This window comes from Rhinatrema bivittatum, chromosome 3, assembly GCF_901001135.1.
Source record: "Rhinatrema bivittatum chromosome 3, aRhiBiv1.1, whole genome shotgun sequence".
Taxonomy (NCBI): domain Eukaryota; kingdom Metazoa; phylum Chordata; class Amphibia; order Gymnophiona; family Rhinatrematidae; genus Rhinatrema; species Rhinatrema bivittatum.
In genome coordinates this window covers 254,376,230-254,391,573 of record NC_042617.1, presented here as the reverse complement: position 1 = coordinate 254,391,573, position 15,344 = coordinate 254,376,230, and the positions used below count along the sequence as shown (strand labels likewise).

The window sequence follows — 15,344 nt, the reverse complement described above, 5'->3', positions numbered from 1 at the left end:
TGACCCCCATCACCACCGACCAATGTGTTATGGCCATTGTGAAACATGGGTACCCGCCTGAACTTCAAAACAGTACCGGAGGACTCCCCGCCGCTCGTAACAGTGGACCCCTTGAGACATCAGGCAATCCTCTAGTCCAAACTCTCGGCCTTGTTAAAAGTCAGTGCGGTCAAACCTGTGCCCCGCTCTCAGTAGGGTCGGGGTTTCTACAAGGTATTTTCTGATACCAAAGAAAACAGGCTGCCCCTCACCCATTCTCGATCTCAGAGCCTTAAACAGGTTCTTGCATTGAGAATGCTTCAAGATGGTATCCTTGGGCACCCTCATCCTCTCTCTTTTGCAAAGGAGACTGGCTCTACTCTCTCGATCTGAAGGATGCTTATGCTCACATAGCCATATTCCCGCCTCACAGGAAGTATCTCCACTTCCTAGTAGGCCACAGCACTTCCAATATCAGGTGTTATCTTTCATCCTTGCCTATGCCCAGAGGATCTTTACAGAATACCTGGCTGTAGTGGGTGCACACCTGCACAGTGTGGGGTGCACGTGTTCCCCTACCTGGACGACTGGCTCATTAGGAGCACCATGTAGGAGGGTGCTCAATGCTCCTTCTTCCTCATAGCCAAATTGCTGCAGTCACTGGGGTTTGTAATCAGTTTCCCCAAATCTCATCTCAGCCCGTCCCAGCAGCTGGCATTTATTGGAGCTCTGCTGGATAGGACCCTTGTCAGAGCATTTTTCTACCGGGACTGAGCCCAGGCCCTGGCGTCACTAGTGCACTCTACCAGAGTTGGAAGGTCTGTGCCAGGGTGCTACTCCACTTGCTGGGGCACATAGCAGCCTCTGAGCACGTCACCCCACTTGCCCAACTAGGCATGCGCTGTCAGTGGCTCCAAGCCACCCAGGCCCTTTCAGCGCCGCTGCAAGTTACCTCACCGCTCCGGGCCTCCCTCTCTTGGTGGGTGAGGCTGCCCAACTTGGAAAGAGGCTTTCCCTTCCAAGCACCATCTCCCCCAAGTGATACTGACCACCGATACCTCCATCTTTGGCTGGGGAGCACATGTGGGCAGTCTCCGCACACAGGGCTTGTATTGTAGTCGGAACAGGAAGCGTGTTGTCAAACTTCCTGGAGCTGCGAGCGATCCAGTATGCGTTCTCGGCATTCCAGAATCGCTTGGCCCACAAGGTAGTCTTGATCCAGACAGACAACCAGTTTGCAATGTGGTACATAAACAAGCAGGGTGGGATGGGCTCCTTCCTGCTTTGCCAGGAGGCGGTGTAGTTGTGGGCCTGGACCCTGTCCAAGGGCATGCTCTTACGAGCAGTTTACCTTGCAGGGACAAACAATATAGTGGTGGACCGCCTGAGCTGGGCACTCGACCTGACAGCTGCGGACAGGCTCTTCCACCTGTGGGGCAATCCAGACGTGGATCTTTTTGCCGCCTCCCGGAATTACAAAGTATGCCATTTCTGCTCCCTGTACAGGGAGGACCGGGAACCAGCCTCTGGAGCAATATATTTGGTGGGCAAGGTGACTCATCTGGGACAGACTGACTTGGGTCCTGGAACTCGTCAAATAGTCCTTGGATAGAGTAGTAGAGATCAGGTATTGTGCGAATGGAGCACACCTGTGGTAACTGCTTGCATCTTATCTGAACAGAGGTTCCCAATCTTCTATTACAAGAGAGGAGCGTGCAACAATTAGCCTTAAATGCCATCAACCTAGATTGGAGTTGGGGCCTTCTGAAGCATATCTTCCAATTCCTCTGGTCATAGGACCTTATGGAAACAGACACCAGGAAGCTATGATCCTCAACTTCCTATTGGTTGAGATGAATTTGGCTCCTGTTCCTTCAGGAAATGTCCATCAGGGATCCATTTAGGTTGGGAAATTCCCCAATGCTAAACCCTCAGGATGAGGATGTTGCTACATCACCCCAGCATTGGGTTTCTGGCTCTCTCAGCCTGGATAATGAAGGGGTAGCCCTACAGCCCCTGGATCTGTCCAGCAATATCTTATATTCATCAGGCTTCCAAGAGGAAATCGTATGGTTTGGAGTAGAGGTCTTTTGCTATGTGATGTGAGGAGGAAGGATTTGGATCATTTACCCGATTCACACACACACACTGTTAGAGTACCTTCCTCATCTCTCGGAGTTGGGTTTTCGGACCAGCTCAGTTAAGGTTTTCCTAAGTTCAGTTAGTTCTTATCACCACCTTGTAAAGGTAAAGCTATATCTATATAGCTTTTTAGTTGTCCAGTTTATACGGGGCTTGCTTCAGTCGAAGCTTCCCTTCAGGCCTTCTGCTGTCTTGGGACTTTCATATGTTACTTGCCCAGTTGATGAAAGCTGCTTTCAAGCCTTCGGACTCTTGTGAGCAGAAGTAGCGGACCTCGAAGATCATATTTTGGGTGACTGTCATTCTGATATGCAAAGCTGGTCAGCTCCAGGCCCTAGTGACTCATCTACCTTTATACAGTTTTTTGCAATTCGTGGTCCTATGCATACTTCCTAAGTCTCTGCATACTGTTCTGTAAGGAGACAAAAAAGTAAATGGGTGTTGAAGTTTAGGGTGCAAGGTGATCATGGCCTATCTGGAGAAGACTGAAGACCTCAGATAGTCTGCTAAAATGTTTGTTTTATTGATACCAATAAACCTGGAACTGCCACAGCCAAGTGCTGTATTTTTTTGGGTAATAGACTGCAACTCCTGTTATGCCCAGGCAGGCTGGGATCTGGTGGGCCATGTCGAGGCTCAGAGCTGTGACTGTGTTGGTAGCCAACCTGAGATCTGCCTCCATTGCAGAGATCTGTAAAACTGCAACATGGCATGTTCTCCACACATTTACAGATCACTACATATTTTTTTTTTTTTACAGGGGCTTCCAAAGTGACAGTAGTTTTGGCCAGTCAGTCCTTTGGAGGTTCTTTGGTATGTAGAAATCAACGTCAGTCCTCCTAGGGCCTGTTTTAGTTCTAGACTGCCAAAAAGAAAAAGGTTGGGGCTGGACTGTTGCCACAAAACATCATGCTGGTTGGCACTGTTTTGGGGTTTGGTTTTTTTCCTTTGTTTTGTTATGGCAGCCTGTATGAGGCTTGCCATCCTGCTTGTCCCTGGATAAAACTGCTTCTAGAAGCTTTGGTATCAAAGTTCTGTTCTGTGCTGGGCTTCATCTGATGTCACCCATATGTGAGAACTGATATCCTGCTTTCCTCAGAATGCACCTGCTACAGATAAGTAACTTATCAGGGAGGTTCTGGAATAGAAGATGCAGAGTATCTGTGCACCAGCATTGACTGCATCATTGACCTTGCAGATGGATGACAAGCCAATACTGGAATCCCTTCTGGTTCTTGGTGGTCCAGAGGAGAAGCAACATCAGTTAATACTGTAACACTGGTGATGCCCTACATATCGTGAGAGGAAAATTCTCAGCGGTGCAGGACTTCATCCAGCTCTAGAGCCCAGCAGACAAGTGCTTCCCCCTCTGATACCTTGTTTGCTACATAGAAAAATAGAAATGACGGCAGAAGAAGACCAAACGGCCCCCATCCAGTCTGCCCAGCAAGCTTTGCACATTTTTTTTTCTCATACTTATGTTACTCTTGGCTCTTAGTAACCTTTTGGTTCTATTTCCCTTCCACCCCCACCATTAATGCAGAGAGCAGTGTTGTAACTGCATCTATGTGAAATATTTAGCTTAGTTAGGGGTAGTAACCGCCGCAATAAGCAAGCTACCCCCATGCTTATTTGTTTTCCCAGACTATGTAATTCAGTCCTTTTTGGTTGTTGTCTTTATATAGTTCCTCTTTTCTTCATTCCCCCTGCCGTTGAAGCAGAGCGCCATGCTGGATATGCATTGAAAGTGAAGTATCAGGCTTATTTGGTTTGGGGTAGTAACCGCCGTAACAAGCAAGCTACTCCCTGCTTTTTTGTGAATGCAAATCCTTTTTTCCACATTCACTCACATCCTCTAGACTTTATGGATCCACAGTGTTTATCCCACGCCCCTTTGAAGTCCTTCACAGTTCTGGTCTTCACCACTTCCTCCGGAAGGGCATTCCAAGCATCCACCACCCTCTGTGAAGAAATACTTCCTGACATTGGTTCTGAGTCTTCCTCCCTGGAGCTTCAAATCGTGACCCCTGGGTTCTGCTGATTTTTTTCTGACGGAAAAAGGTTTGTCGTTGTCTTTGGATCATTAAAACCTTTCAAGTATCTGAAAGTCTGTATCATATCACCTCTGCTGCTCCTTTCCTCCAGGGTGTACATATTTAGATTCTTCAATCTCTCCTCATAAGTCATTCGATGAAGACCTTCTACCTAGTTAGGCAAGATCCAGGTTCATACCCCCAACCTACCAGTCGGGCTCAGAATATTGTTGGGGGTATGGCTGAGGACTTCTCTGATCAGGAGGGGACAACAGGTCTCTCCTTTAATACCAGTCTTCCATAGGAAAGGAAAGTCTCCTCCAAAGGACTTCTGCTGTGCCAGCTTTATTCAGAAAATGGCAGATGCCATGGACAGTGCGTTTTTACCGACCCTCCTTTGTAGCCGCTTTTAACATTAATTGTTTATTATACAATTTTAAATATTGTTTGTACAATCAAGGTCCGTTTAAATGAAAAAATAGATAGAGCACATTTAAGAATGATTTTATGGTCTAAAGCAAGTGTTCATCAATTCCATATATAATTTGATCTTTTCATGGGGTCATTCAGCAAACTAACTGTATTTTGTATGTACATTTTTTCTCTGGATTCTGGAGCTTTTTCATTCAAAAATGAGAAATCCCAATGGTGGATAAATATAGACCAATTGCATAGTCATTTGGATATTGTGAATATGAAGGCTTATTAATCATCTGTAAGGTAATTACTTTGTCACTTCCCATTATATTTGATTTTTTATTAATAGGTTTTATATTAATATTTAATTTTTTATTGAAGTCCGCCCATGAACCTCCATGGATAGAGCACATCTATGAATATGCCATTTTAGTCTAAAATAAGGTATGACCATTTGGCATTTTTATTTTGTCATCTATTTTTTTAATATATGAAGAGTTTGTAAGAATTTGTTTTTCCATATGATATGATCAATTTTATTTGGGGTTTTCCTTGGCTGTAATCGTGTTAGTTTTCTTCTGTTCTCTCCCTTTGTTTTTTAATATACACATAATTCTAATTAATAGTGTGTGTATATATATAAATTAGTTTTACATTTTTTATGATCAGTTCTTCTGTAAATTTCTTGGGTTGAGCTGGTTTGACGTCTGTTTTTAATTATTTAATGTAAATTAATTTGTATTTATTTATTTTATAGCCCCTGAAGCAGCCCTTTGTTGGGTGAAACTCAGGCCTAGAGTCGGGCAACTAATAAACGGATTTTTTAAAGGACTCTGGCTATTCCTTGCATTGATTCCTCACGGCTTTCTTAGACCGTCTTCCTCTGTGTTTTTTGAGTTCGTAGAAGGACCTTGTGGTGGTAAAATTGGAAATACGGGCTATAAAGTACCAATGCCTGCAACTCACTTACACGTCGGGCTGACGTAACCGCTGTTAAGAATACTACTTTCCAAATGAGGTATTTAATATGTGCAGAGTCCATTGGCTCAAATGGTGGTAACATTAATTGTTCCAGAACCAAATTGAGATTCCAGGGTACTGGCGGTCAAAGATGGAGACCTCGCATGAATCTAGAAACGGACGGGTGTAAGGAAATCTGTTGACCGTCCAAGAGTCTATGGAAGGCAGCAATGGCACTTGGGTGAAGCCGGACTGAGGCAGTGACAAAACCTGCAGTGTACAAGGTGTATAAATAGTCTAATAACTTGTCAGGCGCACAGGTGAGCGGGTCTAAACCTTTGGAGCTGCACCATGTCGCATATCTCTGCCACTTGAATTGATAACTGCATCTGGTGGATGGTTTCCGGGATTCTAACATTATGTCCTGGACTGTGATGGAGAAACCTTGCTCAGAGAAAAAGACCCGTTCAACCTCCAAGCTGTTAGATGCAGGGACAAGTGAAGCGGGTGGAGCAGGGTTCCCTGCTCTTGGGACAGGAGGTCTTCGCGTTGTGGTAGCCACAGCGGTGCGTCTGCTGATAGTTGCAGCAGGTGTGTGTACCATGGCTGTCGAGGCCATGCAGGTGCCACCAGAATTAGTTGAGCCCCGTCCTGCATGCACGTTTGTAGAGTATGTGTGATGAGCGGAATCTGTGGAAACGCATACATCAGCGGTTCTGTCCATGGTATGAGAAAGGCATCTTGGGCGTTCCTGCAGGGACTGGGCCACACTAAGCAAAAGCGGGCTGCCTTCCGGTTGAATTCAGTGGCGAAGAGGTCTATTGAGGGTCTTCCCCACTTGTGGAAGAGGGTTTCCGCCACCTCGTGATGGAGGGACCATTCGTGTGGATGAAACACTTGACTCAATTTTTCCGCTTGAGTGTTGGCAATGCCGGGTAGATAAGTTGCTTGTAAGTGAATGGAGTGACTGTTGGCCCAGTTGAAGATGGTGAGAGCCTCTTTGCATAGGATCCAAGAGCCCGATTCTCCTTGTTTGTTGATGTAGAACATGGCTACTTGACTGTCCGTATACACCATTACCCGATGACCAACAAAGGTTCTGAGGGCGCATTGTATCGCTCATTAGTGTCAGGAAGTTGATTTGGTAGGACTGCTCCTGTCTGGTCCATTGACCTTGAGTTTGTGGGTGGTTGAGATGCGCTCCCCATCCCTTGCGGGAGGCATCTGTGGTGAGTACCGCATTGTGCAGGAGCAGGATAAATGGGGCGCCCCCGGTGTGTGGTGAGCATTGTAGCCACCAGTCTAGTTCTTGGAGTATGCCCTTCCTTAAGCGTAGTTTGTATGTTAACGGCTGTGAATGTTTCCATTGTCTCTTGAGATCCCACTGAATCTGCCACATATGGAGACGTGTATTGGACACTGTGTGAATCGATGCCACCATATGCCCCAGTATGGTTAACACCTGACGGGCGGATGGGAATGGGGTTAGCTTGAGACGTCGAAAAAGGTGGCACATGGTGGACCGTCTGTCCTGTGGCAGGAATACTCTGTGTTTGACAGTGTCCAGGCAGGCCCTTATGAATTGAAGTCATTGAGACAGTTGCAGGTGGGATTTCTGGTATTTGACTACTAGACCCAATTTGGTGAGGCAAGTGATTGTGTCATGGAGGTGTTGGCGGAGTATGCTTTGGGTGGAAGCCACAATTAGCCAATCGTCGAGATAAGGGAATATTATTATGTCCTGCTTTCTGAGAAACGCCACCACCACTGCCATGCACTTGGTGAACACACGAGGTGCTGTTGAGAGACCAAAGGGGAGTACCTTGTATTGGAAGTGCTGGCTGTTGACTTAAAAAGATAGGTATTGCCAGGAGGAAGGATGCATTGGAATATGAGTGCATGCATCTTTGAGGTCTATCGAACACATCCATGCATTGGGTTGGATCAGAGGTAAGATGGCCTTTAGTGATATCATCTTGAACTTTTCTTTGGCAATGTATTTGTTGAGGTCCCGGAGATCCCCCGATTTCTTGGGTATGAGGAAATAGGGGGAGTAGAACCCTGTGTTCTGATGAGATTGAGGAATGCATTGAATAGCCTTGTGCTGTAACAAGGTGGAAACTTCTCTTTCCAAGAGGGTAAGATTCGTCTTGGTCCCTCTGAATGACAAGTGAGGGAGCTGAGGTAGAGAGGGAAAGGGGATTTGGTAGCCAAGACGAACAATGTCCAGTACCCACTGATCCGTCGTGATGGCCCGCCAATGTTGGATGTGAGTCTGTATGCCCCCTGCTATCACCTTCTCTGATGGTGGCGTGGGTGTAGTTAAAAAGACTGGGCCGGTTTATTGGAGGTTGTCGGTCGTTGAGCCTGTTGGTGTTGTGGGCGGGGCGACCCCATCGAATTTGTGAAGTCTGGTTCTGTGGCCTAACCTGAGGTTGGTAAGGAGGAGGTCTGTACAACGCATACAGGCGGTATGCTCTCCTTTAGAAAGTCTGCCTCCTGGGGGGGGGGGGGGGGGGGGGAAAGCATAAAATCTGCGTGACGAGGAGTACGGATATGGGGCGGTGAGCGATTGGACTGCCACTGACTGTTCTTTAAGTTGGGCTACGATCTCCTGGAATCTGGTACCAAACAAAATGTCTCCCTTATAGGGTAAGTTAGCCAATTTGTCATGTACGTCGTCCCTAATGGAACTTGCTTGAAGCCAGGCCATACGTCGTGCTGTGATAGACACTGCAGAGGTACGCAAGGAGGCCTCAAATCCCTCAAACTGTCCGCAAGAGATGCCTGGTGGCCTCCTCCATGTAATCGGATTAGGTCCGGGGTTTCAGAAGTGGGTTCCGAAACTTGGGACATGCCCTTTACACGTTGGATCAACTCAGATGTACTGTACTATATAAAATTGATGGTTGATCCTGGCTGCCAGCATTGAAGACTGAAAAGCTCGCTTTGCAAAGTCATCCAAGGATCTCAAGTCCCTTCCCGGCAGTGCTGCAGAGTGAAGTTTGGATTTTTTGGCCTTCGTCATGGCGGACTCCACGACGCTGGAAGCATACGGTAATTGAGGGGTAGCATAATACAGAGACGGTTGCATCTTATATTTGAAGTCAGTCTTTCGCGACACGGCAGGAAGCGTGAAGGGTGTCTCCCAGGAGTTTTCTAGAACCGAACTGAGTACCTCATGTGTGAGTAGCGCAGTGGATTCTGATGGTAGGTCAAAAATCTTTAAGAGGCCAAGGGTGTCCGCCCTCGGGTCCGGCATCTTTTGGATTTGTATGTTTAGTGCCTTACCCATCTTATCCAAAAACTTTGGATATGTTAAGTCCTCCGGTGGGGAGTAAGGTTCCGCAGGTCCCTCTCCCGGATCGGAGGGGTATCCCGTGGAGGAATCAGAGGACATCATAGGGACCACCGGAGAGACTGGTCAAATAATGGGTTCTGGTGCGGGTGGTACCCCTGGTGACGGCGGGGATTGGGCCCGCGGAGACGGCGACCTGGATCTTGAGGGCAACTTGTGAGTGGAGGGATGTGGAGATTGTCCATCCCTGCTTGGCGAGGAACCCGGCATATAGAAGGAAGCTTGCATGATCTCACAGAAGCCTGAGAGCGCCATGGACAAATTAAAGAAGGCCTCTCTTGTTTGAGGAGGCATCGGAGGACGAGGCGAAGCCAAGGGGTGTCCCAGTGGTACCGCCGCTTCAAGGATGTCAGAGTCTGGCGGTAGTGAGAGATTACATGTCACCCGGGCGGTCTTTGATAATTTTCGTTTTTCCAAGAGGGGCTCCTGTAGCACATCCCCTGTGGACCTGTGGTGTGACACAGAGGAGAGGTCTGAGAAAACTTGCAGGGATGGCGAGGAAGATCCCGAGGAGACAGATGTAACAGTGCCTCGCTCTCAGATGGGGACGACGACCCGGAGCAGATTGGATGTGCACTAGTTGGCGTCCCCTGTAGTTTTTCTGTGGGTTGTGTCTTTCTGTAAGCAGCTTTCATTCCCGGCATCGATGCTTGCGTCGCTGGCACCAGGAGCAGACGTACGAGAGACATCCTGTGTGCTTTCAGGTGCTCCTGCGTCGATATGCGCCGCAGGTGCGTCGATCTTTTCACCGGTGTCTACGCATGCTTCCTTTTCTCGTGCATCTTCGTGGCGGGCGCCGCCTTCGAGGGTCGCTTCTGCGTCGAGCGTCACTAGACTAGATGCGCCGTGCGTCAGCGTCAATGCGGTAGCACACTGCGTTGGCACAGATGAAGATGCACTATGTCTCGGCGCCAATGAGGGTGGGCCTTGCGTCTGCGCCGATGTGGATGCGCCGTGCGTCTTCACCAATGAGGCGTTTCGCGATGCAGGCGTGCCGTGTGGCTTGATCGAAGCCTCGGTTTGTGGCGTGGTTTTTTTGGCTGTCCAGCTCACCGACACCCTTGACGCGTCGCGACCATGATGGTTGGCGCGTTTTTGTTCTCGGCCTAGAGGCCTGTCGTGTTTGGGCTTCTTCCTGTGCCCGACCAGGATGTCGCTGGTTCCAAGGACAACACTAGATGCATTTGTGGGGGAGTCGGGGCAGCCGGTCCCGGTGAAGATCGGGCCTCCGAGGGTGGAGCGTAAGAGCCTTGTCTAAGGTCTGTCAGCGCTGTCATCTTTTTGTGCTGCTGACGACGCGCCCTGGGGGACATTTTGCCACACAGCGGGCAGGTCTGCATCGGATGGTTTGGGCCCAGACACCAATAGCAGCGGTCATGTCCATCCGTGATGGACATGACTTAGCCGCAAGGGCATGATTTAAAGCCCGATGGCCGTCCTCCCTCTCTCCTACTGTGTTCTTTCATTTTTGGACGATTTTTGTCATTTTTTGAAGTTTTCTACTCTTCAGAGCTGAGGAGGTCTGAAGCTCCGCGTGCGATCCCACGCGCGGAAAAAAGGACTGAGGAGAGTCTATTCCAGTGCGGGAACTCACGCATAGTCTCAGAGGTTCATTCCAGGATACTGAGGGAGCTCAGATGTGCTGACAGGTCCGCTGCATGACCTGGTCAATAGACCCCCTGGAAATGGGAGTGGTACAGAGTAATTGGAGAAGAGTGGTGTTGGTCCCGCTTCACAAGAGTGGGAACAGAGAGGAGGCTGTAAGCTACAGGCATGTTAGCCTCATCTCTGAGGTAGGAAAATTAATGGACTGCTGAAGGGAAAGGCCCAACGCAGACATTAACTAAAAATCTTGACAACCTGAAGAGGGTGGAGATTCAGCCATAGACTGTACATATTACAAATCACACAATACTAAGAATTAAAATTGTTCACAGAAATCAAGGTTTTAACAGGTGAAAAATAGTGCATCAAAAAAAAATCAGGAAGAACACAGTATAAACAAATACTGCATAAAACAGAAGTCAGTAATATCTCAGAGTGATTCATTTGAAGCTTAATCTGCTTTAGAGGCATCTTAAAGGCAATTAATATTTCCACCCGTTCTGTTGCCTGAAGGAGACAAATGTCTAAAACAGACTGACTTTCAAACGAATCACTAATAAGATGTTATTACTGACTTCTTTTATGCTGTATTTGTTTCTGCTATGTTCCATCCATCTTTGATGCACTATTTTTCACCTATTAAAATCCTGGTTTCTGCTAACAATTTAAGTTCTTAGGGGTAGATTTTTAAAGACATGCGCATGTCCATGAGCGTGCGGGACCCAGTGCGTGCACATGGACTGCGGATTTTGTAACCCGCGCACACATGTGTGTTTGGTGTGCAAGAGAGGGTAGATAATTGCAGACTTAAAATTTTCCAATGAATGCAAGATGGCGCCGGAAGCAAGTATTTTACAAAGAGGGCGGTAGATAGTGGTAAATTAAATCTGGCAGCAGAACAACGGAACGCAGCACCTTTTTCCGCTCAATAAGCATGTTTTTGGGGGTTTTTTTATTAAGCAAAACATACATTCTGATAGTTAGATATACAATTGAAACGGAGTAATGTAGAAAAAGGACAAGATCTTTAACTTTTTGCAAAATAGTTACCGGACTTCAAATGGCACCTTCTAGAGAAAGTTAAGTTATACATTTTTCATAAATGTATATATGTGCCTCTATGTAAACCGTTGTGATTGTATACTACTTGATGTTATAGAAAAGATTTTAAATAAATAAATAAGCGTGACTGATCTGAGCATCCTGCTTACCACTGAATTTTTCCACCGGAAATGCCTCATTCTGCCTGCAAGAGAAGGGCCAAGGAGCGTCAGGCCTCGGATGCGATGGAGGTTGTTCCAATCATGGGTCCGATGGACGCTCATCTCCATCCTAGGACGGAGGTTGGGACAGAGAGCTCGCTGAGCGACAGGGGGAGGGGGGGGGGGGGGGGGAAGAGGAGCCCTCCTTCGCTCCAGAGCTGACGACATCACGCTCCCCTGGGGAGAGATCGCCACTGGTAAACCCAGCAGTTAGGCTCTTGCAGGAGCGAGGAGACCCTAAGGCTGTCTGAGGACGTCAGCCCGACTGAAACCTGCAGAAAGTTGTTGCAGCTCAGCAATCCAATCTAGGACCCGGCGAATTATCCACCAGAGTGGCAGGGATCGGGGCCTGGAGAGAGCTCTGCTGACTTTTCTTCTCTGCAACTCAAAACTCTGCTAAGACCACAAACTTTCACAGTGGAGCTTATCTGGGAAGCAATTAATGATCTAAATAAGATTATGGTGACACAAATGGAAGTTTTGTTAAACTCAGTGAAAGAAACAAAAATTAGAGTTGATAAAATTGAAGACGACCTGGGAAAAGTAAATGATCTACAATATGCCTTAGTTAAGGAAAACTAGATGTTACAACTTAAAATTGAGAACTTGGAAAATACCTCAAGGAGTAAAAATATTTGTTGAATCAATTTTCTTAAGCTTCTAATGTCAACACCAACTCGGCTATGGCGGAGATATTTAATGGAAGTGCTTAAACTACCAGAGGCTACACTACCTATTATTTCCAAGATATATTACCTCCCAACAATGAAAAAAGCCACCAGGGGAAACAATAATGAAAATATTCCAATGCAGGAATTACAACCAGTACAAGCACCAAGTATTGATGTTTCAGCGATATTAGAAGATTCTGAAAGTAACCTGGCGAGACCATCAACACTGCTCGTGACTTTTATGTTAGAGTCTGATAAAGACTGGGTATTTAGAAAGTATTTCCTAAATAGATCAGAGGAGTTCCTGGGTTTATATATTTAGATTTATATTCCACTTTTTTGTCAAAATCATTTTTATTTCCAGGACATGCAAGTCAGTACACCAAAGTGAGCAGAACAACAATAAGTGTGAGGCATCACCCAACACTCAGGAGTCCAACCCGCATGCCCTCTCCTTTTCTTCAGTTAAAGCTCTACCTCACACATCCTCTAGTCCAGAGCTTTCCAAAGTGTGTGTCGGGACACGTTAGTGTGTCGCCTGCAGTGTGCAGGTGTGTCGCGCAAGCCTGGTCAACTCTGATGCGAGTTTGGGCTTTTTTTTTTCTAGAGATTCACTTTTTTTTTCAGTTTATGGGTTGCTTATTATTGGGTGATTTTTGCTGTCAATCGCGTTTTTTTGGGGGGCTTGGTGGGTGGAACGAGCCTAGCCATCCTTGCATTGGCTGCTGCTGCCGATGAGGCCTGGCCATGAGGAGTACTGACTGCAAGCAGCAGTGTCTGGTGATCATGGAAGGGAGTGAAGCCCTTAACTGGCAACAATCAAAAAGACGAGGTACATGAGTGTGGGGGCCAGACATGTGCTGGGGGGGAGAGAGATGAGTGAGTGGGGGGGCAAACGTGCTGGGGGGACAGATATGAGTGTGTGGGGGGACAGACATGTGCTTGAGGGGGAGGAGAGAGATGAGTGTGTGGGGGACAGACAATTTGTTTTATTATTGTTTCTCATAAATTATAACAACAACATGAATCTTGGAATATATATTTTTAATATAAATTTAAGGTTTTCATGAGATAGGTTGTGTCGTGAAACATTTTATTTATGTATATATTTAAGGAAACATACATAAATTGTCGAAATATGTTTCGTTCGTTTAACCTTTAACCTCTGGTTTACTAGTAGACTGAATTACTGTGTCCCGAAATTATGTTTGTCTAAAAAGTGTGTCACCAACATGAAAAGTTTGGAAAGCTCTGCTCTAGTCTAATCCCTAATTAATCCCTCTCCCCCCCCCCCCCCCTTCTCGGGAGTCCAAGTAGTAGAGACCCGACGGCCTCAGAGAAAAAACGCACCAGAAGTGTCCACATTATTGCCACTGAAGAGGCGAGTAGCGTCGCTATTTAAAGTTAGCGCCAGGCTGTTTGATATCCAGTTGCTGTTAATCCAGTTTGTACATCTTGAGGTATTAAAAAGAAGCAGGCGACCAATAATCATAGTAAGATTTATCAAACTGGCGTGAGTGTGTAATGACAGCAAGCCTCTCCATTTGCATAGCCGAAGGTACCAGGCATGAAGTGCAGGACATGCAGCAGGTTCTATCCACGTAACTAATATCGTGCAGCAGGCTAGAAGGATAGCAGTGCGCCCAAACCTATCCATCGCCCCCATCTGTCGCAACCACGCTTCCCCTATATTCCGCTTTTTGCAGTTTTTTCAGTGCTTCAAAGTGGATTACATTCAGGTACGGTAGGTATTTCCCTATCCCCAGCGGGCTTACAATCTAACAGGCCGATACAGTACAGTGTGCTCCGGCGGAGCTCACTGTTATCCCGCGTTTGGACACGCTAGCTTTACCCCTTATTCAGTAAGGGGTAATAGCGCGTCAAACGCGCATCCAACCTCCCCCCCCCCCCCCCCCCAAAACTAATAGCGCCCGCAACATGCAAATGCATACTGATGGCCCTATTAGTTATTCCCGCGCGATTCACTAAGTAAAACGTGCAGCCAAGCCGCACATTTTACTTTCAGAAATTAGCACCTACCCAAAGGTAGTCTGAGGTCCCAAAAGTTAAAAATAAAAAAATAAAACACAAAAAAAAATAAAACACCACACAAATTTAACATCAGCCCGCGGGTTGAAAACCCGACGCTCAATTTTGCCGGCGTCCAGTTTCTGAACCCGTGGCTGTCAGCGGGTTTGAGAACAGATGCCTGCAAAATTGAGCGTCTGCTGTCAAACTCGCTGACAGCCACCGCTCCTGTCGTGTCCCTAGCGCCTCTTTTGTCGTGTCCCTAGCGCCTCTTTTGTCGTGTCCCTAGCGCCTCTTTTGTCGTGTCCCTAGCGCCTCTTTTGTCGTGTCCCTAGCGCCTCTTTTTACCGTGGGCCCTAATTTAAATATTTTGCTTTAGTGAATCGCGCGCACAGGAGAGTGGGCCCTCTCCCGCAAACTTTACTGTATTGGCCTGTTAAGTTTGTACCTGAGGCAATTGAGGGTAAAGTGACTTGCCCAAGGTCACAAAGAGCGACAGCAGGACTCGAACCCTGGTCTCCTGGTTGTAGCCCACTGCTCTAACCACTAGGCTACTCCTCGTAGAGTTCAGATGTTTCCGGATTTGTCCAGGCAATCCCAAAAACAGACAATTTTTATTGTTAAAACCTCAAGTAGTGCAATTAGGCATGTTCTTTATATTAAAATTCCCATGTAAATGCTTAAAGCATAGAGGTAATTCATATATATTTTCTCAACCATCTCAGTTAACAGAATTCTTAGTAAATAAAGGTAGACCATTGCTTAGCTCCTCACCAGGCCTTGAATAAGGGCACTCATATGGTGGAAATTAGATCTCTCAGAAAAGTAATCTGTCCTACAGCTAAATTACTTCGTAGTATATTATATTTCCTGAAGTTGTGTATCTTGG

General features: G+C 46.8%; 1 protein-coding gene across 1 annotated transcript in view; it reads right to left on the bottom strand.

Moving 5' to 3' along the window:
* Positions 1-15,344, bottom strand: part of ATL2 (atlastin GTPase 2) — a 476,945-nt gene that overhangs the window by 384,924 nt on the left and 76,677 nt on the right.